The sequence below is a fragment of the Rhipicephalus sanguineus genome, chromosome 8 (genome assembly GCF_013339695.2).
Source record: "Rhipicephalus sanguineus isolate Rsan-2018 chromosome 8, BIME_Rsan_1.4, whole genome shotgun sequence".
NCBI lineage: Eukaryota > Metazoa > Arthropoda > Arachnida > Ixodida > Ixodidae > Rhipicephalus > Rhipicephalus sanguineus.
The window spans coordinates 71,699,477-71,708,043 of record NC_051183.1 but is presented as its reverse complement, the minus strand read 5'-3'; positions in this window follow the sequence as shown (position 1 = coordinate 71,708,043).

The window sequence follows — 8,567 nt, the reverse complement described above, 5'->3', positions numbered from 1 at the left end:
CGTTTTTGGTTGTTTTCTCTGTACGTGTTTACCTTGTCTTCTGTGTAGTACGCACTGCTGTAGCACGACTGAACTACTTAAGTGTTTACTTCTTGTTCATTTGTATACCAGCCCATATTCCTGTGCAATGGTTCAATAGCGCTGTTCGTGCGAGTACACATAGGCAATTTTTTTATTGTTCAGTTCTCCAAGAAATGGAGGGCGGTTGATAAGTTTAGTTAGGAAAGCTACGTGATTGACAGCACTTTTGCGCCACGGAGACGTTCAACACGTACGTACTTGTTTTTGCTCCAGTAACAGAATGAAAAGGTAAGAGTTTTGCAAAGGTTTTTCATCGATTGAAAACGCGCACGACAGTGATGCAACAATGGTCCGGTTATTTTATGGGATAAGTGCATTTACATTTTTTTCCAACTAATAATGTCCCCTGCCTTCCGCCAATTTCTAACAACTCCACACAAATGTTCAAAATAATGAAAAAAAAAGATGAGGTTGTAAGGCACGCGACCGGGATTAATTTTGAACATTTGCGTTTTCAAAGCGTATCTAAATCTAAGCACACGGGTGGTTCCGCATAAATTTGGCCCCAAGTTAAAATTGCGCGTGGCAACTCCGCCTAATCACTGCCGTGTCATTCCATTGTCTGCTTTTTTTTCTTTTCTTTTTTGGGGACAGTTTGAGTACCGAAGTGTCAAACTTCACTTGATAGAAATATTTCACTGTAGCGGGACCACTACCGTACAATAAAAGGACATCTTAAGCACAACTAAACCTTATCGCATAACCGATGAACTACAGTGCCGCAGCTATACACCTAACAACAACGCGAAATTGCATGACCTAGAGCCTGGTTTTTCTTCACCAACGAGTCGCTGAAACGGTGCCTTCACACACTATTTAATGTTCCTCATGCTTGGGACTATGCCAAGCGCACTTTAGGATGTGCTTTAACCAGAAAGCTGCACCAACACCGAAATGATTCTCGCGAACGAAGGGCACGACACCAATACCCAGCCCTCTCGAAAGTCGCACTCACTGATCTTATTACAATGCGCATGCAGCCGAGCAAGCCCATTTGCTTCTGTGCACCATGTTAGGTATACGTACGAGCAGTTAAACTCGCGCTAACCTAACAGAACACACCGCCCTTTGAGAACGTGCAGGACGTACGCGCACATGCAAACACGACTTGGCTAGCAGACGACGCAGGGAGCAATCCACACTAGGCGCGCTTCAGCCAGTAGCCGCCAGGCGGCGACACCGCTCAATCTCGCGGCCAATCGCGTTCAAAGTTACAGTTGCACCGCAAGGGCGGGGCAATGAATGCGATAGCAGCTAATTGGAATGTCATAAGAATCGCTAGCAGCTCACTCCTTTAGCAAGCACGGCCGCTGCAGCAAGTGCATTGACATTCGTGCGGTCTATTGCTTCAACGCAAAGATTGCGATGAAATAGATGAGCGTGCGAGCACAGGTGACCGCACCCTATGGTGACCGCACCCTATGGGCAAAAGTACGGAACCGAAGGTGGGCAGCGCCACTCCGGCGAAAGACGGGGTGGCAACGCCCTAAGCGCACCCCCCTGGCTTTTGGTGCAGCCATCTCACGGGTGAACATGTACACGCCTCTGCAACGATGAATCACCTCAGGGATGTGCGTTCCACATGGTGCATATCATGCACCATGTGCCCGATATGACGTTGAGAATCCGTGAGCCTTCAATTGGACATTGCTGTCAGTCAAGTGACGCGCTTGCGTTGAAAACGGGCCTTTAGTCCCGTAAACCAAACTCGGGGATTCTTGAGCCAAGACATGAAAAGCTGAAGCTCTGGGGCAATGGCAGGATACGTAATTGTAGCGTCGTCTCTGTCAGCTGGAGGAGTGGAATAATCGGTCTTGGCTAGTGTTAAAAAAAAATGTTAACGTCCCGAGACACCAACTATATGAGCTAGTTTTGCGGAGGCAAGAAGCGCACGCATTAACAGCTTGAGAATAGAGTATACTGACTTTTATTCAGCAGCAAGACGTGCAGGCGGAGGTACCGGGTGTTGGCGAACACTGTCTCGCTACCAAGAAACGGCAAGGCTTCCCGACATCAACGCGAAAGAACAAGTTTAAAGAATAGCGGCGGAACCCTCGCGGTATTGCCATGTCTGCGTTCTAGATTGTCTGGAGGCGCTGCATAAAACTCCTGCATCGAAGCAACATGTGCTATGTATTAGGCATAAGGAAATGCTTGAGTGTCAACTAAACTTCTGTCTTCGCGGCGATGTGCAGTTCAGATAGAGAAGCCTAATTTATCGCGTCTCTTATTTGAATTATCGTGCGTTGTCGCGTTTATTTTTGCGCTGGTTCCTCCTTGGAAGGACAGAACATACATTTATTCATTTGTTAGCCTGTGAATGAGTGAGTCTGTGAGTGACTGAATTGTTAGGTTTATTGGCGAAAATTTGGCAATAAAGCCACAAGGCAGTACTATATGAAAGGATAATGAAGGCGATGGGAAGAAAGGATAATGGAGAGATGGGAAGACGATGGGAAGGCCAAATTGGGTTCCGTCTGCATCTAGGCACTGATGATGGCCTTGCTTACCTCTCATCCATGGTTCTTGTTGGAGGTCGCTCTCGACGGATTCGCACCATTCTGTCTATGGACATTCGCGCAGCATATGATCATGTGAGCCATGATGCTATTGTGGAAATTCTTCACTGGCTCCAATTCGCCAGTCGAGTCTGGGCGTACGTGAAAGCCTTTCTTCACGATCGCAGCTTCTCCATTCGCCTAGCTGGTCAACCAGTTGGACAGTTTGTTTCCAATAGAAGTGTCGCACAGGGATCTGTGGTCGCACCAGTTCTTTTTAACGTGGCCCTCCTCCCACTGGAATGGAAGCTGGCGCTAATACACCACGCAAAATACAACATGTATGCAGATGACATCGTGCTTTTTTTTCGTCAGTGCACCCTGAAATCAGCTGTCAAGAACAAGCTTTGCAAGAGGCCCTCAGCATAACTTATAACTGGTGCACCCAGATTGGGCTCGAACTCTCCAAAGAAAAAACGAAGTTTATGTCGGTTGCGAACAAGTATGGATGTCGTATACTAGGAGTTCGGCCTCTGCAGTTAATTTTGGGTCAGCAGCCGCTACATGAAACTTCAAATCTCCGCGTGCTTGGCCTGGAAATTCACGCCACCGGATCTGCAGGACCTTGGGTCAAGAGTGCCAAACAGCAGGCATCAGAAACAATACATCTCATACGACGGATTGCGAAGAAATCTGGGTGCGCTAACTCCAACATGGCTCGCCTCCTTGTCCGTTCGATATTGCAACCGAGGCTCGTCTACCGCGCCCAGTTTCATCACCTCACGCTGGCAGAGTGGGCACGTCTAGAGGCGATTAAGCACGAAACCATGCGGGTCATAACTGGACTGACACGTATGACTCCGTTAACAGTACTGCAACAGGAGTCCCAACTAAATACCATTGACGAGTTAGTACACCAGTGTCGCTGTGCGCGCAACCTGAAGCCATCAACGTTCTGTTCGGTTGCTGCATTGGCACTGTACATGGGCCAAGAAGTTCACCATACACCTTCAGAGACGAGCATTATTGCCCCGTGGAACAAAATGCAACTCACTGAAAACAAACCTCTTGGTCGCCTTTAGAGCCCGGTTCCGCACCAGGCGAACGCCCAAGTTTCCCGTCTGCTTCATGCAGATAACCTAGATGCCGCCACTGTCGTCGCCTATGCTGATGCCAGTGTGAGTGGCACCACCATTCACTCTGCTCTTGTATGCCCATTAATACCCGAGGCTGGCGAGACATGCTCGTATTTTGTGGGTCCCGCACCACCGGCTCACCTTGCTGAGCTGACCGCCATACGTGACGGATTGGCAGCGCTGATACCTTTTCTTCTACCTGACAGGTGCTTTCAGGTCATCATTCGTACGGATTCGACACAAGCTATCCACGATATACGACGAGTGTATCGGTCTACGTCATTCTCGGATAGTATTCACCGTCTTGCTGCCTCCGCATCTGTGCGGATACGTGTTCAGTGGGTGCCTCGGGCCGCTTTGCCGGGCCTTGTCAAAGCTGATTTGGAAACCCACCCACGAGTTACACCGCACCCACTACCGCAATTTCCTGAGGACGCTCAAGGACAAATGCTCTGGGAAAAAGAAAGCCTCCGACGTACCACACGAGCTCTTATAGGCTTCCCAAGCAAAGCTTAGCGGCGCTGCTGCTCTTGACAGGCAGCGCCATCTCTGGCAGAAAAAGAGAAACTGGGCTGTAAGCAGCGCCTGTTTTCCCTTCTCTCCACCGCGTTGCCGCTCGCTTTGCACATGCAGAGCTCTCGCGGTGCACTTGCGCCGCCTCACAATGTACCGCTTGCAGTGCGGCTTCAAAAGGATTTTCAAGCTTGACTGGCACTTCCGAAAAGCGAACTTGATAGCATGAGAAAGGCTCGCCAATCACGTTAACGGTGAAGAGCAGACGATCGATAACAACGACGCCCAACTCAAAGCGAAATGCATTTCCCAAGTCGCGATTACACCGTGTAGGACGTATACCTCGAGGTAAGTCTGATTCTGTCATGTTAAAGATGAATAATGGTCCACATGCACTCCGAAATGAAGCCGTACACGCTATCGATGTTCTGCGGCGTGGACTACGAATCATATGTTTGTTGTTTTGATATGGCATGCTTACAGTAGCAGCCGTGTACTTTCGTGAACAAACGTTTGCGGCGTGCGAAAAAAAGATTATACGGCCATGGCACAGCTTCCTGAGAAGGTTAGAGTCAAGTCCTCCGCGCCGCTGGAGAATCACCGGCCGATTAAGACGCGAGGCAGCTAGCTGAGCTTTAACCACTGTGAAGCAAGATGAACTGCTCGCCTCGTTTTTTCGGCTCTCGCGTCATGCTTGCAGTCTCTTTTTGTGATATCGACTTGACAGGCGTATAAAACCTGCTGCGTGAACGCGGCTACAAAATCGCACAAAGTCAGAAGGTGGTTACTTCAAGGTTGCAATTGCAAAACATGTATTAAGTGCCAGTTATATTTAGCGGCTTAAATATATATCACCCTAATCAAGTGACAAAAACAAAGCAAACCTGCAGAACGATGTCAAAGCTTGCTGCAAATGCACAGACGTCCGTTCCGGCGTGATAAAGTACAGCAAAGCTTCAATTTGGGCTAGTTGGTATGGCATAGCTATGTAAATGCGCTGAATGAAGCACAGACGAGAAACGTAACAGGGGACAGGACAAGTGTTGCGCACCACTTGTCCTGTCCCCTGTTACGTTTCTCGTCTGTGCTTCATTCAGCGCATTTACATAGCTATGTGATAAAGTAGCTTTCCCGACGCGTGAAATGCAGGCGCCGAACTTCTGACGATGTGCCGAGTTCAGTTGAATTCAACCAACCGCGCAATGCTAACGGTATAACGCGAATGTGAACGTTCAACAACGACTGGCAGGTCTCACGAACACGGGGAATCAAAACACAAAGTTGCTTCACCTACAACCGTAACTGGACTTTAACAATACGAGAAGACAGCGAGTAATCATTAATGTAGTCGCTGCGTGCATGCGCCACATTACTTACCGATTCAGGTAGTCGGAACGAACAAAAGCGATGAACTCAGGCAGCCAAAATAGAAGGCGAGACAGCGCTCTCAGCTATCCACGCGTGCCGCCTTTATTTCTCGTACGACACGCCCGGGAAACGATACAGTTTAACACGTGAATCGCGGGCCTTGGTGTTGTCTGCACTGTTGTGGCTGGCCGCTAAACCGCAATACTTCGGACCACGCTTGCGCTTCCGCGGGGTCGCTTCTGCCATCGCTGAAATGCGCAACTTCGCACAGCAAGCCTCTCGGTTCAACGTACCCAGCTGACGGCCCCCCAGTTACCCGCACCGAGAGAAGAACGCGTGCGCACGTGCGCTACCGCTACCGTGATTGGGGCTGAGTCGGCCGCGCCGAAGGTTCAGAGCTTTCCGAAAGAGCCGCAGCGCGGCTGGCGCGGCGCTGTCGTTGCGCCGCAAACTTGTGCTTGGGTTCCCTATACCGCCGTGTGGGTCAGACCTCCCTGGTGGTTTAACCCGCCGAGAGGAGGCTACGTTGCGGAGGCTGCGTGTTGGGGTTGCGCTTACCCATCCGTGACCACCCTTTGGGAGCAAAAGAACCGCGGCCCGTATGGTACATCGTGCTCATTTGGCAACACCCAAATTCACGATGTAACTGTCACACACTTATTGTGGACTTGCACGGGTCTACAATTAAGCGGTCGTCGTCACCTACGTTCAACAGGCCTCAGGCCTGGCCGACCACCCGTCCTTGACCGTTGGATTAGTGGACCTCACCACCGCTCATTACTGGACTTCATACACGACGCAAATTTGTATGTGTATTTCTGAATCAATAATTATTATGTCTAAGGGCAGACTTTTGAAAAAAAGAAAGATACAGCTTAAAATATATTGGAAAAGATTCTCCTGGCCTTTAAAAAACTACAGATATCTTTTACTGCAACTAAGACAGGTTCTCATCAATCAAAATGTAGATGGAAAGATGTTAATGCTTTTTACAGTTTGCGAGAATATTTGTGTCTTTCTTTCCTGAAAATGTTATATGTTATTAAATGTCATTCACGATAAGAGGTTCTCTTCATTGTAGACACTGGCTGGCGCTCTTGTCTCAGCCAGAAATTGAGGCAGATGTGTACGTCCCACGCCAAGACGACCTAAGATCATCTGAATAAATCCTGCTTCCTAAGTAATGTGCTCCCCGAATGAAACGCGACATTTTTTTTGTATAAGGACAACTTTGATTAATTCCTCCAGATAACTGTGTTATGTCGTTACGAATCTGGCCACTATAGGTAATATTGGCGCTGATGACGTGTTCGAGTGGAAATTACACTGATATGACAAGAAGTTACGACTCTGGAGACAAAAATACGTGCATCGCTTTTCGTGTTTCAAGCCGTGAACACTGTGCATGACGTCCTCCCTTGTAGTAAAGGTTTAACGATTTGGAGTTTGTTGTGTATCCTGGTGTCCCAATTGATCCTTCTGCCATTTGGTGTTGGACACATGTACTACTACTCCTTTGAAGGCGCCTTCATACGTTTCAGTTATTTATGGGATCGCAAGAATGCTGATTATCTGCCCTTCGTTTCCTAATATGCCAATATATCTTAACACCCAGGCCAGACGAATTATCTTGCCATGCGGTCCAGCTATGAGCATCATCCGCAAAATGTCTCTGAGGAAGGGTTTACGGTCTGATTTAGTAAGCGAAGCCTATATTGCACAAAGGAGTCTGTGTATGCGACTGCTTACGTATAGCAGAATAACGGAAAGGTGTGCGAGTTGGTTAGGGTTCATAGTAAAGCGTACGGGGCAGCGCTAGAACGAATACAAGGACGAGGATACAAGGGCGCATATCCTGTCTTTCTAGTCCTTGTATTCGTTCTAGCGCTGCCCCATACACTTCACTATGCTTACGTATAACTGCCAAGAGTCGACGTGTACCTGTAGCTGCTCGCCCCTGTCCTCCACCGAGCGCGAAATGACGCATTTGACGCGTAGCCGCGTGAGTACGCGGCCCTGTGGTTGGGCCTTCAACGTCAGGCCAGCTGAGCCTACTCGTGCCGCGTGTCGGAGAATGCGGCGAGGTAGGTAGCATGCCGTCAAAATGCAAGACTTTAAAGGACCGTACGCAAAATTGGCGGTATGCTTTCTGGATAAACACTCCGGATTTAGTGGTGGTGTGTTCGATACGCTGCGTTTTGAGCACTTCACCGCGATTCTCAACTTTAGGGAAGCGGCGAAGCGTAAGCACGCGATCGAAGTGTTGTCTCGTGCCTTGTCAGAAAAGGAAGATGTGGCGAACCTGAAAGTTAGCGGTACGTGGAAGGAGACGTTGCTGGGAGGTGCGGTTCTTCGCCTGCCTGCAATGCACATATACGTGTAAGTCAAATTCCGAAGAACCTGCCGAAGTTGAACGCCGTAGAATAGATGAACGGCTGGTCTCGCCCCGGCTGCCGTTCATGTGCATGCGCTGTCTCACGCGTCGTGGTGGACAATGCGGCATCCGAGGGCAAGTTGGTGAATGTGCCCATCGACTTAAAACGCACAGCAAGAGCTTTGCTAGGGACATCGACGATGACATGGCGAGCGGCGTGCAGACCGGGCGTCCTCTGCTTGCGAAGCCGGCGCACATGAAGAACCTCGTGAAGGTGTCGGACGTCAAGACATAGCTCGACTTCTCATGATTCGCTGGTCATTCACCTTCCCAGGGCAGAATGGGCTTGATTTTTAGCCACCACGAATTAATAACTCGTGACACAAAAAATACATGAAGGCGAGACTCGATTGCGCACCTCCCCCCCCCCCCACCACACACAAGCAGTAACGCATACAGATGCTAAACATTATAATGCGACTTCACACACGCTGAAACATGCAGAATCATGTACTCAATGAGTGCTCAGCCTCACAATCTTTCTTCATTTTGTATTTTGCAACTTGTAGTATGAATATCTTTCGCTTAGACCCCTTT